Raw genomic sequence first — 20878 nt, 5'->3', positions numbered from 1 at the left:
TTCAAACAAACAGATGCACAAATTGATGAAATCATAAAAGATCTAGACAAGACTTTCTCCAAAGTCAGTGAAACAATGAATTGGAAGAGAAAGTTTAAGGAATTGGAGGAAAAGTTTAGTTAGGGATTTGAAACATTGAAAAACACCAAACAGAAACTGTTAAAACACATGCTACATCAAAAATCAAACAAACATGCATCATTAACAGAGAAGACCATGCAGAATAAAGAATTTTGTGAATGGGAGACAGCAATACAGATATAAATAAAGAAAGGAATAAGAAACATGAAAAGTATTTCTGTATATCTGGGATACATTCAAAGGGTTAATCTTGAGAATCCATGGTGAAGAAGAAGCAGAGATAAAAGTCAAATGGAATATATAGAATGTTTAATGGAATTATAGCAGAAAATTTCTCAAATGTAGATAATGAGGTCCACATCAAACACATAAGGCATATAGAGCTTCAACTAGAAATGACCAGAGAAGTTCTTCAAGACACAACACATCAAAAATATAAAGAAACTTTACTTGTTCATAATATATTACCTTCTTAAGGTGTTCCTAAATTCTATTTCCAAGTATATAGTTAAGAATCATTTTTTTCCCGTTTTTTAACTGAAAATAGATTCTTCCATTCAGTATATTATGATTACAGTTTCCCCAATCCCTTTCCAAATCCTCCCTACTTTTCTACCCACCCAAATCTACACCCTTTCTCTATCACTAGCCAATGGGGGTGAAAGATTTAGTTAGGCACCACCTTGACTACTTTGTGTTAAATGAGATACATGCATGTTGTCTTCAACAATAGGGCCACACCATCAATTTGTGGAGAATAACCAATAACCATGGAACCAGCCTGGGTAATTTGTAGATTTCCATGGAGCCCCTTTGGCCAAAACTTTGTTTAGATATGACTTATTTCTGGCACTGAAGGTTTTATTTGGTGTTGAGAGCTATCTAGTTGGGTCTTCGGCTCCCCAATATTTGGTAGACTTGCTTGAATCTTAAATGATCTTATGATAAAAAACCTGGAGCCAGATATTGGGGTAAATGCTGAAAGATCAGAGAGACAAAATAACAAGCCACAGCCACCTCTTGCCTCTAGGACTCCTCAGCCTGAAAAGGCTTTAGTTTCTGTCTCCTCATGCCTTATATACCTTTCTCCATCCAGCTATATCACATCCTTCTTAGTGCTGGGATTAAAGGCCTGGGTGCCTCCCAGGCAAAGGCAAGAGATCTCAAGTACTGAGATTAAAGGCATGTGATTCCCAAGTACTGGGATTAAAAGTGTGTGCCACAACTGCTTGGCTCTGTTTCTCTCCTGGACTGAGTCAATCTCATGTAATCCAGTGTGGCTTTAAACTCACAGAGATCTAGACAGATCTTTGCTTCCTGAGTGCTAGGATTAAAGGTGTGTGCCACCAATGCCTGACCTCTATATTTAAAGTGGCTTGTTCTGTTCTCCTATCTTCAGGCAAGTTTTACTAGGGTACATGATATATCACCACAGGTGATTACAATTCATATTTTAGATTTTTCAAAAATTGGTTCAGCATATAATATCAATTAATTTAAAATACCATATAAACAAACTTAAGAACAGAACCACATAATCATTACTATTGTTTCTGAATAAGCAATTTTGAAGTTCAATGTACATTCACTGTAAAAGTTCTAGAGTCATTAAGAATAGATGAAGTAGACCTAAGATAATAAACAGTGTATACAGTGAACCTATAGCCAACATTATGCTAAATAGAGGTCAACTAACAGCATTTCCTATAAGAACAGGAATGAGACAAGGATGCCTACTCTTCCCTTTTTCACACAGTACAGTAATTGAATCCTTGACTCCAGCAATTAGACAAGAAAAAGCCCTAAGAGGACATAAAATGAAAGGAATAACTATAACTATCTTTAAATCCAGATGACATGATTCTTTATTTAAAAGACCCTACAGAATTTATTTCTTACATCAAATAAACACATGATACAAAATCAATATTAAAAATAGCTTTCATATATATATATATATAATATATCTCAGAGAAATAAATTAGCAAAATATATCCCATTAATAAATATGCCATACCTAACAAAAGAAGGGAAAGTTCTCTATAACCAATACTTCAAGACACCAAAAAAGGAAATTAAAAAAAGATACTATAAGATAGAAATAATTCCATATTTCTGAATCAGCAGAATTAGTGATGTAAAAAAGGCTAACCTACTCCAATTAATCCATATATTTACTACAATACACAGCAAAATTCTGAAATTATATTTCAGAGATCTAAAAGTAATAATCCATGAATTCATTTGAAACCGCTAAAGGCCACGAATAGTTCAACCAATTCTAAAGACTAAGAACAAAGTTGGAGATGTCACAATACCTGTCCTCAAATTATACTTCAGAATTATGATAACAACTGATATTACAGTGGTTAAAGCAGTGGAACAATACAGAGGACCTGTAAATAAACAGACTAAGATATAGCTGTTTAATTTTTGACAATGTGCAAATAGTCTTTAATCAGAACTTCAATATCGTAGTAACTGCCTCCAAAAATCAACAGACAGCACTACATCAATTTAACCTTTATTTTTCTTCACTTCAAAAAAAAACTAATGACAGATCAACCTGATAGTCCATGCAATTGGAGAAAATTTTTATTAGCTGTAATTTAGGTGACTGAAGTCCAGAATTTTACAAGAACTACAGAAATAAACTCCAATGAAATAAAATAGCTAGACAACAAATGGGATGTAAGAATTCAAGTTTAAAATAAAGAAACACAAATGACAAATAACTATTAAAAATATTGTTAAAAATCCATAGATACCAGAGAAGTGCAAATGAAACTATATTGGCATACCACCTCACTCAAGTCAACATGTTTACCATTCAAAAGCCTGACAACAAATGTTGAAGAAGATGTGGGGAAAATACCAACAATTATTTACTTCTGGTAGTAATAAAACTTTGTGCAGCCATTGTCAAAATGTTTTATTATCCATGCATTGGTGTTTTGCTTGTACTTATTTCTGTGTGAGGCAGCATGATACTTGGAACCTAGAGTTACAGGTAGATGGGAGCTGCCATGTGAGTGCTGGGAATTCAACCCCGGTCATCTGAATGAACAGCCAGTGCTCTCAACAGTGGAGCCTCCAGTTGGGAGATGTTTCATTACTACTTCTATTTCACTGGAGTTTGTTGGGTTGTTTAAATATTTATTTCATTTTAATTTAAATTTTGTAGGCCATATATATCAAGAAATTCATTCATTTAAGTTTTCTAACTTGGTAGAATATAAATTTTTGAAATATATTTGTATAATTCTCTGACTTTCTTTCTCTGACTTTCAAAGTGTAAAGCCTCCCTTTTCACCTCTAATTTTATGAATTGATATCCTCTCTGTGTAACTTTTGGGCATTTTGACTAAAGGATTATTAATTATGCTGATTTTTAAAAGAATATACTATGTTTAATTGATTATCTTATATTTTAGATTATAATATAATTACATTATTTCTGCTTTCCCATTTTTCTCTCCAAACCCTGACATACACCCTTTTGTGCTCTCTTTCAAATTCATGGCCTCTTTTCTATTAATTTTTCTTACATACATATGTGTGTGTACTTATTGCAAATATACATATTTATTGTCTATACACAACATTGCATACACATACACACACACACACACATATATATATATATATATATTTATAAGCATAGGAATACACTATGCTCAATCTATTTAATGCTACTTCCATGTACATGTTTACAGGGATGACCATTGGGTATTTAACAAATTGGTATGTTCTTCACAAAAGAATCTGTGCAGAGCTGAGGCCTCATAAGCTTTTCTCTGTCCAAGTTAGCATGTCTTTGGGTATCATTCTTATTCCGTTTATTTTTAGGGACTCAGATCAGTAAGATTTATGAGTGTAGCTTCTGACATTCCTAGTAGACACAATCTCATGAAAGACTTTTTGTTCTTCTGGCTCTTCAAATCTTTCCATTCCCACTGATACAGTGATCATTGAGCCTTGGGTGAAGGAATGGTGTTTTAGATGTCTCTGTTGGTTGTTGGCTCCACAGCTCCACATTTTGATGTAGATGGTTGTAGGTTCTCCAAGATCCATAACTACACTCACGTTTTGTCTAGGTTTCCACCACCAAGCATAGTTTTCATTTTGTTGGTCTGGTCTTAAGTCCAGTTAGACAGCTGCTGTTTTCAATAAGGTGGGAATTTCACTGCTGTGTCTTTAGGCTTATTCTGCCTTGTTGGTCGTTGCTGTGGTGGTTCACAGGTGTCATAGGTTTGTAGGACTAGCAGTTGTTCACTTCCTTTTCAGACTCTCATGGGAGGACATTTTCAGGTAAATTCCGTTTGATGGGCCTCTGAGTCCTGTGTCTGAAGTCCATGGTCTCTTCAGTAATAGGGACCCAACTTCTACCTCTGGGTGATTACTGATGGCAAATTTAGCCTATAAACTTTTGAGGGCCTCTAGCAGAGCTCTGAGAAACAACTCAAAAGAAACCTTCTCAAACCTCATGTTGGGGTTTGTCTTAGATGGTTTATGTCTCTGTCAGCCAAGATTGGAAAATTAAATTTAAAATATATGTGTATGTTTAGAAACTGACTTACATGCATTATGGGTATTTTGGTAGATAATTCACAATATGATTTCCTGTGTTTTTTCAGACATCATGATTGTTATTTCACCCTTCTCCCTTTTTCTTTATTTACCTTCCTTCTACATCCATATAGATCCTTGAATATTTTCCAAGTGCCCTTTTAATATTATTTTGTCCTGTTATTCCCCTTTTTATTGCTCCCCTACACACCTAACCTGGCCATGTTTCATTTGGACTCTTATGGTTTCTGCATATATAAAGTAACTAGGGTGTATACTCATATCTGAAGATTTGGTGGTGGTGCCTCAGATAAGAATGAGAATGTGATACTTCTTGTTGTGACTCTGGGTTACCTTGCTCAATATGATCTTTTCTAGTTCCATCCATTTACTTTCAATGTTCATGATTTCATTACTTTTATAGCTGAATAGTAATCTTGTATATGTACTACATTTTCATTATCCATTCATCAGTTCTGGGACATTTAGGTTGTTTCCATTTTCTAGCTACTGTGAATAGAGCAGCAATGATTCTTTATATTGTGTTTTTATGTTCAAATAGGAAATGATGATGCCACACTATCCTTATTTGCTGAGGATATACTTTTAGACACAAGACTCTGAAGCCTCTACCAGGACACTTCTAGAGCTGAAAAACTACTTTAGCAAAGTATCAGAAAAAAATATATAACTTTCAAAACCATCAGTAGCCTTCCTACATAGAGAAGATAAGCATACTGAGAAAGAAATCAAGGAAATAATACCCTTCACAATAGCTTAAACATCTTACAATAGTTCCAGCCAAGCAATAGGAAAACATGAATTAAAAAATGAAACAAAGTAAAGCAAACAAACAAACAAAAATTTTTTTAAGACATTGAAAGAAAGAAACTGAAGAAGACATCAAAAGATAGAAAGATCTCCCTGATCATGGATCAGTAAAATTAAATATTATGAAAGTGATCATCATACAAAAAGTCATCTACAGATTTAATGTAATCCTATCAAAATTCCAATGAAATTCTTAAAAGAAATTGGAAAATAGTCTTAAACTACACATGAAAACACAAAAATATCCCAGGAGAGCCAAACCACACCTAAACAATAGAGCATCAGTTAGTGGTATCATTCTCTCAGATTTTAAGTTGTACTACAACACCATGGTAATAAGAAAGTATAATTTTAGTATAAAAACAAACATGTTAATCAGTGGAAAATAACTGAAAACTGGACGTAACTTTATAGACACCTGGTTCATTAGAAGGAAGCCAAAATGCACACTGAAGTAAATGCAGCATCATCAACAAATGGCACTGGTCAAAATACATGGCTACATGTAGATGAATGAAAATAAATGCATGTCTATCACCTTAAAGAGAATTCTGCTCCAAATGTATGAATGACCTTATATCTTGAATCTAACAGAAGGGAGAGCAGGGAATAATATTGGATTTATTGGTATGGGAAAGGATTTTCTAGGCAGGATGTTGATAGCACAGGGAATAAAAACAACAGTTAATAAATGGGGACCACATGAAACGGAAATGCTCTGTACAATAAAGGACACTATTATTAACACAAAGAGAAAACCTGTGGAGTTGGAAACAGCTTTACAGATTATACATCTGGTAAGTATATAGAGTATATAAGGGACCAAAATAAAAGAATATCAATAAATAAGATAAACCAACTTAAAATGGATCCTAAAACTAAATAGGGAGTTCTCAAAAGATGAAGTACAAATGACTGATAAACACTTAAAAATGCTCAAAATTTTCAGCCACCAGAGAGAAGCAAGTCAACATTACTTTGAGATTTCATCTCACTCTAGTCACAATAAACAAGATTAATAAAACAAATGTCAGGAGAGGATGAAGAGGATATGGGGAAATGGGAACACTAATTCATTGCTGAGGGGAGTGAAAATTAATTAATTTAATTACTATATAACTACTATATAAATCAATGTGATTACTATGAAAATATATATAAGATCCAGATATATCACTGTTAGGCATAAACCACAGTTCTCTACAACTTACTACAGAGATACTTGCTCAACCATGTTTATTGTTGTTCTACTCATAATAGTCAGAAATTGGAAACACTGAACATATCCACCAACTGATAAATAGATAATAATAATAATAATGGGGTAAAATTATATAATAGAATATTATTCTTCTATTAAACAAAATGGAGCAAGACATAGTCATCCCAATGGAGTAACCCTGATACTTAAGCACAAATAATTTATGCTTTCTATTTTATATGTGGGCTAGCATTTATGCCTTAGATATATGTATTTCATTTAGAATAACTATCCAGGTTGGTAGCTAGAAAGGGACTAGTGGGAAGAAAGGACATTTTAAGGAAGGGAATATATGATGTAGGGTTGTAAAGGAATAAAGGTGGGAAATTAGAAGAAGAGGATTGAAGATGGCAGACAGGAGGACAAATTAGAGGATGGCATATAGGTATGTAACTAAAACTAAAGACCTGTTGAAAAGTCAAATGTTATCTTACTTTCTAAAACTTTCCATATATATATATATATATATATATATATAATGTATATACACATAATATATGTGTGTGGTTTAAATAGAGTCATTCAATAATGGAGGACAAATACCCAACCATACATCCTATCCTAATAAATAAAATCCCCAGTACCAGGAATGACTTACATCCTTTTGTGTTATTGGCCAAAGAGATCATATAAATGCCCTCAAACACTACACATTATTGTCAGTTGTATTAGTTACCATCCACAACTATTATGTAAGACCCTTTTGTGGAAGACATCACATACTTATGATGTATACCATGGAAAAACTTACATGGTTCTCATGTGGAAAAGTCATCCATATTGGTTAGTGTTTCTAGTGCTAGAAGGTACTACAATTGTTATCAGAGGAGAACAGTAATCTTCATTTTTATCCAAATATGAACTCCACAAGATATAATAATGATGTGCATAAAGAGATATTTATTAATATAATACTGTCATGAATATTTAGGGGAACAATCAGCCACTTTCTGACTGAACTTAAGATCTACCCTATGAGATAGAACCCATGCATGACTACATTAAACTTTCAAGAACCTGAAATTAGATTGATCATAGACATAGGGAAAAACTACTACCATTTTTCTGCTAAAGGAATATAGCAACAAAATGACTTCTAAGAATATTGCTATACTCTTAGATTTTTACATTATTTAATCCTCATCATAGAAGCATCATCTTGCAATAGATGGAAATTAACACAGAGACTCCCAACTTAATGACATTAAGTGAGTGAGAGACTTTGGAGTGCTTATCCCTGATTAGGATGTCATTAATCACATATCTTCCCTCAAGGTTCATATATCTATGTGATAGGTGGAACCGAAAGACTGTAGGATCCAGTGGCAGTAGGCAACGTTAAGGAGAAAGCATTTTACAGATATTATAAGGCAGAGACACGTATGAACTCAGAGGCTGTGACAACATGCAAAAGGCCCACAGAAGTTCAAACCAGTGAAAATCCCAGAATGAAGAAGCAAGAGTGATCAGAAAGTGCCTTTTCCCCAAGGCAAGAATGTATTTTCCAGACCTCCCCCGTCATCACATACTTTCTTTAAGAAGGAAAAAGAAAACAAATAAAACATGGAACTAATTTCTGCTGGCTAACCACTCCTTAGAATGTGGCATGCATTGGAGTGTGTTTGATATAACTATTATTATTCCATTGGAGAAAACTGATCTTCCCACTCCCAACAACTTTCACTTAGAAATAGCTGCTTGGCTGTGGATCAAATCCATGGCCTCATGCATATTTCACAAATACTCTACTAACTAAATTACTCATTTGAGAAAGTGTGACTTCCACCAATAGTAGCTACTTGCAGAGTAAAACAACTCACAAACTCCTCTCTATGTTAGAATTAACTTCATCATAACTATAATAACCATATAAACCAATGGAACTATGCTAAAGCCAACTGCAAAACAAAAATCAAATTGACGAAATTGTTTTAAAATAAACTTACAAACCAATGCTTGCAAATATGTTTTTCTATGTATACAATGGAATGCTATTCAGCCAAAAGGAAAAATGAAATTATAAAATTTGCAGGGAATGGATAGACTTGGAAGTTATAATATTGTGATGTGATGCAAAATCAGAAAGAAAATAAATCAAATGTTCTCCTTCCTATGTGAATCCTAGTCTATAATACATACATGTAAATATATAATTGTATGTAAGAAAGTATAAAGTATAACATTTAGAAAGGAGGGCAATAAAAGGTAATATTAGTTGATGAGGAAAGTTAGAACCCAGGCAAAAGGAAAGAGAAGTCATAAAAGAAGATATAAAGCTAATTGTTTTTCTTGTTTTAAGTCTGTCATAGATTATTCTTACTTTTTTGTCATAGAGAAGTATATACAAATGTAATTGATAGGAAAGCAAATGAAATCCTAAGTAAAGCTCCATAGTTTCAGCATGGTTATTCTAATTGCATCGAAGCTCACTGAAATGTAGACTTCAAGATTGGGCAATGTTTGAGTGGCTACCTCATAGTTGTTGGATGCATTTGTTTGTGCATCCATTTTACATATTTACATATTACCATTATCACTTTATAATAAAGTGATACCATTTAATCAAAAATATAGTAAAATATGTATATATTATCCGTCTTTAATTACTCAACTAAGTATAAATTATTCTCATATTTTTCTGTTCTCTATTGGCTGTCATCATACTAATTTATGTTGTCTTGACAATTGATCTCAGAACTCTATCTCAAGCACAAATCTTTTCTTGATGGCTTATTTACTACTAGATATATGAACACACATTTATTATATGACTTTACAACTCTCTATAACTGAAATTCATATTCTCATCTATAAAAATGAAAATATTACCTGCAATCAGGAGATTAATCTTCAGTTCAAAATCAAATCCTTCTCTCATATTTTGTCCACATTTTAATCATTTGCATTTCTTCTGCTCCTACCATGATTGTGGTCCTTCTATCTATTACCTATGAGTAATTTTTCAGAAGCAATTTCTGTCGAAGTCAAAAGCAATTTGTCTCTAAAACAACTCCTGCCCCAAGTGTATGGTTCATCCAGAGATAGAACAGTGAGCTCTCAAAAATTCTTGGACTGAAAATTATACAGCTTTAAGATATGATGACTAAAAATTACATTATAATTTATTCTAGCAGAGGACTTAACTTTTATCTCCATTTAACTTCTTTCAGCCTCCTTTCTACTGAAATGGAACAATTTTAATCAAAGAATATACAAATGCCAAGATAACTGTCTTAATTTCCAATACACTGGACACAAACTTAGCAAGAACTATTATTGAGTATAAACCATTGCATCTTCCAATGTTCACTACAGATGAATGAATGTACCTGTGTATCAGAATGGGCTGGATAATGAAATAATAATTGAAATTTTGCATCCTACATTTTAAAAATAAAATTTGTAGTAAGGCACATTCTTCTGATGTTACATCTTTGTTTATGTAATAGTTTAACAATTAGTTGATTGACTTTGTTAGTATCAAAACCACTGAAATCTATCTATACAAGCTTAAAAAATAAAGTTCAAATAAAGAATAAAACAAGCAACTCAGTGTAACTTGCAAAGGCTGTGATGATGTTATAATTACATTTAAATTCAGTTCAATCTTATTCAAAAGATTCATATAATATATAATTGGTTAATATAAGATCTATAAATATAATATTTATTAATATGTCTATTGAATTAATCTTTCTTTTCAATTTTAATTTCTGGCTGGGTGGTGGTGGTGCACACCTTTAATCCCAGCACTTGGGAGGAGAGCCAGGTGGATCTTTGTGAGTCCGAGGCCAGCCTGGTCTACAGAGCGAGATCCAGGAAAGGCACAAAGATACACAGAGAAAACCTGTCTTGAAAAACAAACAAAAAAAATTAATTTCTGAAAAGTTAAAGTAGTAAGTGTCAAAATATAATATTGTATTCCTATATGAGATGAAGATGTTTTGTATATTATCTTTGATTTTTACAATTGTGTTTATATGCATTTTCTAGAAAACATATATATTATCAGTTACTTGGACAATAACAATATTATCAAAAACTTTAGCTATGTTTTCCTCTAATTCTAGCATGACTCTATTAGTATAATTAAGAGTTCCATAATTATGGAACTTAATTTAGGATTTATAACATATTCAACAGACTTTCATTATGCTTTTATATGTAAGATACTAAATTCATAATTATGTATAGAGCAAGACAATAGACTGGAGTTAGAACATATGTGCTCAGATGTTGATTTTGCATGGAATCAATTATATTACTTTACATATTATCTAGATTTCCTGTATCTGCAACAATATTATATATATATTATATCTGTTCTGAAAATGTCCCTTACACTCAACTTTTTTTGGCAACTGCAAATAAATCTGCAAAATAAATATATAATAATAAAAGGAAAGCTCTGAAAAAGATCATAGCTCTCTATGTATCTGAAAGTTTTTTATATTTTCATATTTAGAGAATCGTAACAGCTCATGTAGCTCTTTTAATATTTGATTAAATTACCATCACTTAACATTTACGTTCAGCTAAGTGTGAAGTTTAACAAATCTGAAACTTCTTATTACAAAAACAGGACCTCAGCTCTAGACCATTTGATATTATTTGCTTAAAATGGCTATGGAAATATCTTTTTTCCTGAAAGAGTACTTATGTCTAAATGCTTAATAAAATGATTATATTTATGCAATTTTATTTTAACAGTTTGTGTGTATTCATGCATTCATGAACAATTATTTTCCAAAATGGTAATAAATAAGACTATTATATATGAAATGAATTTTTCAAACAAATGAGTAAATGAAAATAAAAGCATGAATTATTTTTTTCAACAAAGCCCTCTCTGCCTCCCAAATAAACTATTTAGTCACTCTCCCACATTTTTGGATTGTGTGCAACATGAAGATAACACCACTATACCTACTTCAGTGTGAGTTGGGAAAATCTCTTTGAAATCCATTTTTCTGGTTACATTAAAAATTTTAATATTCCTTGATGGTTTTTAATTTTTTTTGTTTTGTTTTGAGATAGGATTTCTCTGTGTGGTTTTGGTGCCTGTTCTGAATCTCACTCTCTAGACCAGGCTGGCCTCGAACTCACAAAGATCTGCCTGGCTTTGCCTCCAGAGTGCTGGAATTAAAGGCATGCACCACCACCACTCTGCTGATGGTTTTTATCAAGGAGTTTTACTTCCAGAATTTATCAAGGACAATAATCACTAAATGAATGATTGTTAAAAATGAATAAGATGAGTGAAATTATTCATAGTAAGAAATATTACATAAACAAACATATAATAATAATCTTACATATTTACAATTTAAATGACAGTTATATAGCTATATTAAATATTTGGTGTAATATAGAAAAATAAATTTTATAATACTTGCAGAAGTATTCAAAGATATAAAATAGAAGCAAACACTATTAAGTATTAAGTAGATGATAAAGAAATACTGATTGGATATTGAGGATTTATCATTTTCTTCATATTTTTTGTATGTATACTTAAGACTGGGTGAAAGGAAAAATGCATAGTTATATTTTATAGATACTATATACATTGTAAGTGATACATTTATATATAGGAATTAATAGAAAGATATGAAAAATATAAAAGCAAACATTATAACATCGTGAGTCATGAAATATTTAATCAGTAGTCCCAAAACCTAGTTGAAGCACAAGGATTATTTCAAGTTTGAAGGCAGTCTGTGCTAAACAATGAGACATTGTTTCAATCTGAAAAATAAGGCCAACATCCTAACTAGAATTCTCTGTCTCCAGAGAATTGTCTTTTGTGATTTTATAGTTTGACTGCATTTTTCACTATGTCTTTAAACAGAGAAATTTTGCCCACATATTATGATCACCAAATATATTTTACTGTTAAGTCACTGACTGTACCATATGTTAAGAACTCTACTATTATACTTACCTGGCAGGGGAGATACCATGATCACGAAGGTGGTTTTCCCAGGGCGAGGCTTATCCATTGCATTCCGGATGTGCTGACCCCTGCGATTTCCCCAAATGCGGGAAACTCGACTGCATAACTTGTGGTAGTGGGGGACTGCGTTCACGCTCTCCCCAATAAAAAAAAGAAAAAAAAAGAACTCTACTATTATACCCTAGTTAAACATATGCTTTCCTACATTTTAAAAAGTATACAGTATGAAGAAAACTTTTGTGTGTGTGTGTGTGTGTGTGTTATAATATGTTTTTTTATTTTCTTAAAGGTTTCATCTATGAAAGGATGGAAAAAATGGTACTTGTACTAGTGTGGGCTCTCTAGAAGACAGAACTAATACAATGAAAGTATACTACAAATGGCGTTTCTTGTATATCACAATATGGGTTGGTAGCTCAAAATGGATGTCTATGCACTACAGAGAGTGATAAAGCAGTGGCTGCAAAGTTCATGAGGCTGGATGGATTAGCAACCCTGCTTGGCATTGCAGACCTGGCAAATTCCTGGAGAGAAACTGGTCTTCAGTCCTTTCGTAACAACTCAACAGGATGTAACCCATTCCTGCTACTGGAAGTTTCATTTGTTGGTGAAAGTTGACTAGTTGGGGCTCTGTCTCCTCCATTTTGATGATTCCATATGTGTGTGTGTGTGTGTGTGTGTGTGTATTATATATACATATATATATAAAATATATATTATATATATATTTCTTTCATATATGGAGCTATCTTAAGAACTTCCTACTGTAGTAGACTTCCACGTGATCTCTCAAAAGCTCATCTCTCCGTTTTTAACCATCCTTTCCTGTCCTCTCTCCCTTATCCACTTCTTTCCTCACTCTCCCTCTTGGATACTCCTAGTCAAGTATTCCCCACCCTAGTAAATATTTATTCTATTTCATCTGCCTCAGTAGATCCTTCCAAACCCTCTAATCTCTTACTCTATGCTAATGTCTGTTAAATGGATTATAGCCTGTTTACTGAAGACTCAATAGCTAACATCCACATACAAACAAACACCTATTTGTCTTTTGGTCTATGTTACTCTACTCAGGACTTTTTTTTATAATTCCATTTGCCTGCAAATTTTATGATTTTCTTTTTCTTAACTGTACCAGTTTTTGTTTTGTTTATTCATTCACCCATTGAACCAGCACCTAGGCTGTTTTGAGTTTCTGAAGGTTATGAACATGGTTGAGCAAATTCTTTGTAGTAGGATATGAAGTCCTTTGGGTTTAGGCCCAGCTTCCTGAGGAACCATCTGTGAAGGCTTCCATGCATCACTATCTTTCAATATTTTATCTTTTTTCTTTTCTTTTCTTTTTTTGAAAAGGACTATAATACTATAGTTACCCGCTTCTGCATATTATACAGAACCATCTACAAACTGGGCCCTAGTCAACTCTTCCTCACTTAATTGGTCATAAGATGTGCTTTATGAGGTCACAGTGCATGTTGGAGACAGAAGCCTGCAAGGAAATAGAAATCATAACTTGTCAGGACTTGCCAGACTTCATCATGTCTACCTAATGATGAACTGCTGTTGCTCATACCCAACTTTATCACCTGATGTGAAACATAACACACACCTCATAATAAGCAACTTATGTCTCATGGTAATTTAGTGGTTGCCTGTCAAGTGTTCAATTTCCGATAGGCCTAATTTTAACCCAAAAACTATTGCCCAAGGAGTGAATATTTGTCTGCAAAGAATGGTAGATCCAAGAACCTTTGCTATGTTTCACTTAGAAGTTTGCCAAATGCTCCAAACAGCTTTCATATCTACTATTGACACTTTATATACCATCAAGTATACTGGATCATATGACCCAAGATCCAGAGCAGCCAATACAGTAGCCAAGATCTTTAAATAGCATACCTTGTACCTGGAGATGTGTTAATGAGTTCACATAAGAAAATCTCCTCTGGTATAGCAACTGCAATTGAAGTAATAGGTTGATTAAATTTTTGATAACCAACTGTCATTATTTATGGTCCAATTGTCTTCTGAAAACTAGGAAAGTTAAATGGAGATATATGGAATCTACCAGTCCATCATATTTCAATGTTGACAAAAATCTTTGTTATCCCTCCAGTGATGTGATATTAAATTTGGTTTAGTATTTCTCATGGAAGTGTCAGCTCTAATGGCTTTCATTTGGCCTTTCTTTCTATAGTAGCCCTCATTTTATGTTAGAGAATTAATGTGCCAATTTTTGCCAACTTTTAAGTCTGTCTATCACAAATAGACACTATATGATTAGAGAAATGAATAGAGGGAGATAGCAGAGACCCACTGAGACCAGACTTAAGTAAATTCAACTTATCACCAGACATTCATAACCCCTTACTTAAGTTCAGGGTACAATGCTGATTCAGATGTATGAGAATTAATGTCAATTCAAAGTCAGTGTCAAGTAGGCCCAAAAGTCTGAATACTTTCCCCCAAGTAACGGCTATTCTAGTGTAAGACTGTAGGTTCCTTTGTGGAAGATAAGAAAAAGATTAATAGTAAACCTTACCAAGACTGTAATTTCTAGCTTTCATGGCATTTATATGTTTAGTTTAAAAAAATCTCTTCCAAAGCTTTTCAATATTTTTGTATATTAGCAAGCATTTTAAAGTATTTGATTATACATGACTCATAATTTCTCTCCCAATCAAAGACATTATTTTATTAGCATATCATTTTTCCACCAGTTTACAATTGTCTTTATCTGTGTAGTTAAACCAAAGTAACTGACATTGAAAACGCTATAAATCTCATAAGAAAATCAAGTATAATGTGCATGAATAGCTGTAATAAAAGTATGAGAAGGATTAATAATTAAACATAAAAATACTAAGGAAATTCCAAAGTACACTGCTCATTAGAATGAGAATATATTTAAGTTTACATGGTATTTTATGCTTGACTACCTGGGGTTACTCTAATTGTAAACACCCTCTTCCTTTTATGAAAATGAGTATCTAGATTTGAGGGTAAGGCCATGCTGTAGAATAAATCTAATGCTATTATTTCTTTCTCTTCCCAAGGGTAAAACTGAATGTCTTAACTGTAACATGAATAGATTGAGAGCTTCATGTTAAATATAAAGGGATTGCTGAATGAATGTATGTATTACCCATATACAGTTGAATAATTATTCAATATTTGTGAAGTTATGAAATATACATCACAAATAAATAGTTCATGAAGTAGCACTGGCAGTATTTGTTTTGCAGTGTGGTTTTGTGATAGGAACATTAGTTATTCATATTTAAATTGTTAGAATCTTACAAAGTATTAAATCTAAATTTCATCAAAATACATTACAATATTCAAATACATGGTATTTTCTCATGAGAAGGTCAACAAGAAAATTTACATCTTGCCCCAAAATAATGGTATTATGTCACAGTCAGAATAAAAAGTAAAAATTTGCCTCATGTTGAGCTACAGGCTAGCATAATGTGCTTTTAAATATTTCAATGTCCATTGGAATAAAACTCACCTAGTAAACTATTCAAATTACACCATTACACTGAATACATTTCCTCAGAATTATTTTTGTGGTTTTGTTGAAGTCATAGTTAATGCTTTATATCAAAGAAATGTGTACGTATGGATTTGCATACTGCAATCACATTCAGTTCTTTGGCTTAATAAAGCATGTTAAAAACCTTTCCAATCCAAAGTTTCCCTCCTTGCAGTACTCTGGTCTGATGTATGCTTTCACAATGGGAAAGCAGTCACAGCCTACATCCCACGTTTTCTTTTCTCATCTATCTTTCATTAAAAGGTTACTTTTGTTTGGTTCAGAGTCGGGGGAGGTTAAAAGAAAAATAAAGTGAAAAGATTAAAGCAGTGTTTTATCAGTGGTTGGCTGCAGTTTCCTCTTGGCAACTGATGAATACTCAATATTCCACTGCTGTATCTGGATTCCAGTCACTGTTTCTGTTCTCTCTCAAGGTGCCTGTATGGAGTCACTGGACACTTGGCTACTCCTTCTCTGCCACCCAACCACACCTGTGGAATGAGCTTGTGTGTCTTGTACTATCTTGTCATCTTCGCAACACACTCTCGGTTTCTTCCCTCCAGCACCGTTTTTAATGGGTGCCTTAACTCTAACAAGTGATTATTGCATGAAGCATCATTTCAAGGTGCTAATTGGCCAGCTATCTTCCATGATACAGTTTGAACATAAAAAATTTGTGTACAATTCCTTGGGGAGTTGCAATTGCCACTTTACTCGCCATCATTCTGTACCTGTGTCTATGCTTCAGATGAGTGCTCTATGCTGATCTTTTCCAGGAAGTCCCTCCAGTTTCTAAGACTTTAGGAATCAGATACAGCTTTTCTAATCACCACTACAATGTTTCTGACATGTTCTTCGTGTTCCACTGCCCTCTTACTCTGTTTAAGAAAAAAGGCATAAGTTATCTCTCCCCGCAAAGAGAAATAGACAGACAAAAGATGCATACTTTATGTGCAGAGGGAATTCTTTCTTCTTTTCTCATCTAGATGGGCTGGAACACCAGAGTGGCTTAGAGTTGCATGATTATTTCAGTCACATTTTAACATATTTTGGAAATAAATCTAGCATTACTTCTTGTCACATTTTTATTTTTAACTATTACTTCTTATCCCCATTATAATGGCTCTGCATAAACACTGAAACATATTTTTTAGAAATCTATTGATCTATCTGGACATCTACATGTTTTTCTACATGTTAAACATAATAACACATTCAGACAATACTTATTTAAGCTATACTTTTTGTTCCTATTGAAGAAAATATTTCTTTAGCAATATATCTTATTATGAATGTTGACTGCCTATAGGTAAAATCATAAACATTCTAGATTCTGTATATTTATTTGTTTTGACATAATCATACTTTAAAAAACATGCCATTATACTTAGTATGCCTTGATACATAATTTTTCTGTATTTTAACTAACCTAGAATATCCAAAGGAGCAATAATTGTAATGTGAGTGTTTTAAAATTTACTGAATGATATCAATTTTTATGAAAATACAAGACAATTACAAGATGTTTATAACTAGTCAAGCTGCTTTTGATTGTGACTTAGTTAAGAGTAAAATACAGTTATGACATATGCATGTAATGTGTCAATGAAAGCAGGATATTTTACCAACAGTTCATTAAATATGAATCTAGGTGTCGTAAAGATATTTGTTAATTTGGTCATCATTCATCATGAAGAAACACTAAGTAAGGGAATGAGCCCTCTGTAATGTGACATGACAACCTGTAATTTACGGAGGGCATAAGAGCAAGAAAGGAAAAGGGACAACTTTTCAAATTTCTAACATAATGTCCTGCCTTGATTCCACTCTACTTGTCCTGCCCTGTGGGTTCACAACAGACAACCTCACAAAGCAAATTTATCATCTCTGCTCAATTTTTTTCACCTGTTTCTATCTGTCTCTGTCCTGGCTGTATTCCTTTGGAGAACCTGTTTGATGGAATAATTATACTTTCACATGGCCCTACTTTTCTGTAATTTATTTGAAAAATTTAAAGTGTGTCAAACATATATAAACAAGCCCTACTTAATTAAAGTCTGATCATTTTTTTTGTTTTTTATGATATCATAATATACCATCTCTCTTTTAATACATTTTCATTTCTTTCCCCCTTTTAAAACAATTATTTTTTTGGTGTTGGAAGTAGAAATTGGGTGCACACCAAGAAAGCATCATGTTACTGAATTACATTCCCATCCCTTTTAAATTTTTTTATTTTGAGACAGGGTATCACTAAGTTCCACAGCTGGCCTTAAACTTATGATCTATTGCCTTGGCCTCTTAAAGTAGCTGGAATTATTGATCTATCCCACAAAACCTAGTTTTCTTTTCATTATGAGGAGTTAATGATTCATGCTAAAATTTAGACCGATATGTGGCCTACACAACCCTATTTGCATAATACTTACAAGATATTCTTTTACTTGGCATTTGAAGTCCAGCCAGATCTCGGTTAATGGAAGCAATATGAATATTTTGAAAAGCAAATCCTTTGAAACTCTTGTGGTTTTTCAAACACCTATGTTGAATACATGATTCACTTAACGATCACTTTCTGTGAGAAATGCACAATGGAATTGTGATGTTTCCTTTTTCCTGAATAAACCTAAGATTGATAAACAAAATACTCAATCATCACAATTATTTTTTGTCAGTTACCTAGCTAAAAGAACTACTTAAACATTCACATCTTTTAAAAATTAAAGAGAGTGTTTGGCAGAGGGCGTTGTGTGACAGGACTTCTCCTAGGAAGATGCTACACACATGTCTATTCATCCCAGATAGGAAACTCATGACAGACCAAAGTGTGGATGTCACCAAAGTCCAACTTGGCGATCTAATGAGTCACAGAGGACTGACTTACAGGAAAATGAGTGATGGGTTAGTCACAGGTGCAGGAATGACTCAAAGACAGCTGCATCACCAAAGCCCACCCCAGCTTTAAGACAACTCAGAAAAGCCAGGAACCTGAAGCACCTGCTGGGTAGCTCAACAGGTTTGAGAGTGCCCATTTGAAGTGGTTTAAATCTGTTTCAGGCAATTCAGATGGTTTCTGCTTTCCTTTCTCAGAGTCATCTTTGTAGCATTGCTTTTCTGAGACTGACTCTCACAGCTTGGCTTGTTTCCTCTTGGGAATAAGGGTCCTAGAGAATCTGGTCAGTTTCAGGTACTTTTTTGAAGCTGTTTTTGTTGTTTACCTTGTGGTTTAAGAAGCTGCCTACAAGATGGGATGTTTCAATCTCAGAGGGAACTGTTGTACCACAGAGAGGGCAGTTATGTTAAACATAACCATAACCTCATGCATTTCTGGTGAGGGAATTAATGGCTATAACTTCAGAAAGATAAACCTAAAGCCAGTATTTAAACCTTTTCAAATATTATTTGTGTTTCTTGAAAAGTGTACTGTGAAATAAAATCCATATTTCTATACAAATATAGTATTCAGTGATTTTTAATAATTGGGCACTGAAACTGCAGAAACCTCATTAGCTTCATGGTGAGGGAGAACTCATTTTTTTAGAACACATTTAGCCGAATTACAATAACTACGTTGAGGCTTCCACTTATCATTGTTGTGTAAGTTTGATAATATACTTGAGCAGGAGATCCTAAGAGCTGTTTAATCTTCAGGAGATCCATGGAATATTTCTTCAGATAATTAAGACCTTAAATCAAGATCCCAAATTTCAGGTTATAAATCCTGATAAAAGAATAAGTATACTTATATTTGGGTGATTGAATATCAACATTATGTAACAGGTTTATTGGGATCTTTAAAATAGTTTTTGAAATCTTTTTGTCTGCTCTTGTGCATTTGTGTGTAGCTGGAGAATTTCTCTCCAGCTCCCGCCACCAAGTCCCGCCAGTCCCAGAGCCCACTTATAAAATAAACACACAGACTCTTACATTATTTAAACTGCTTGGCCATTAGCTCAGGCCTGTTATTGTCTAGCTCTTACTCTTATATTTAGCCCATTTCTATTAATCTTTACTTTGCCACGTGGCTTGTGGCTTACCGGTACTTTACATCTTCCTTGCCCTGATGGTGGCTGGCCGTATCTCCCCCTCAGCCTTCCACTTCCCAGAATTCTTTTCCTTGTCCCGCCTATACTTCCTGCCTAGCCAATGGCCAATCAGTGATTTATTTACTGACCAATTAGCAACACACTTGACATACAGACCATCCCACAGCATTTGTGTATGTAAGGGGATGCACAGGTGCAGGTTTATGTGTGTGAGGGTATCCATGAAGGTCAGAAGAGCATCGTGTCCTTTGAAATTGAGTTAGAGGGAGTTGTGAGCTACCCATCATTGGTGCTAGAATATAACTCAGGTCCTATGGAAGAAAAGCAGGTGCTCTATCTGGTGAGCCATCTCCCTTGTCTAATTTGAATCTTTAAGTGGATTATACAGTAAATGAAATAAGGTGAGTTTTATCATTTAAGAGCTTTAACCCAATTCACTTATCTGAGAGAAAAGGCAAGTAGTCAGATCTGAAAACACAGAATCCAAATACACATTTCTCATTAAAGATACAAATGACCTCTGGAGAGGTGACTAGTTGTTCAGTATCACCCAAAATCAACTAAATAGGAAGAAAACTATGAGGAAACTATCCCTT

General features: G+C 33.6%; 1 non-coding gene across 1 annotated transcript; it reads left to right on the top strand.

Annotated features, from left to right (window-relative positions):
- Positions 1–12678: 12678 nt before the first annotated feature.
- LOC131922058 (U1 spliceosomal RNA) lies at positions 12679–12842 on the top strand. The gene has a single exon (XR_009382177.1). It is a non-coding gene; the product is annotated as a U1 spliceosomal RNA (small nuclear RNA).
- Positions 12843–20878: the final 8036 nt, after the last annotated feature.

Source organism: Peromyscus eremicus, chromosome 11 (assembly GCF_949786415.1).
Source record: "Peromyscus eremicus chromosome 11, PerEre_H2_v1, whole genome shotgun sequence".
Lineage (NCBI taxonomy): Eukaryota > Metazoa > Chordata > Mammalia > Rodentia > Cricetidae > Peromyscus > Peromyscus eremicus.
The sequence above is the reverse complement of the archived record's forward strand: the minus strand, read 5'-3'. Positions and strand labels throughout refer to the sequence as shown.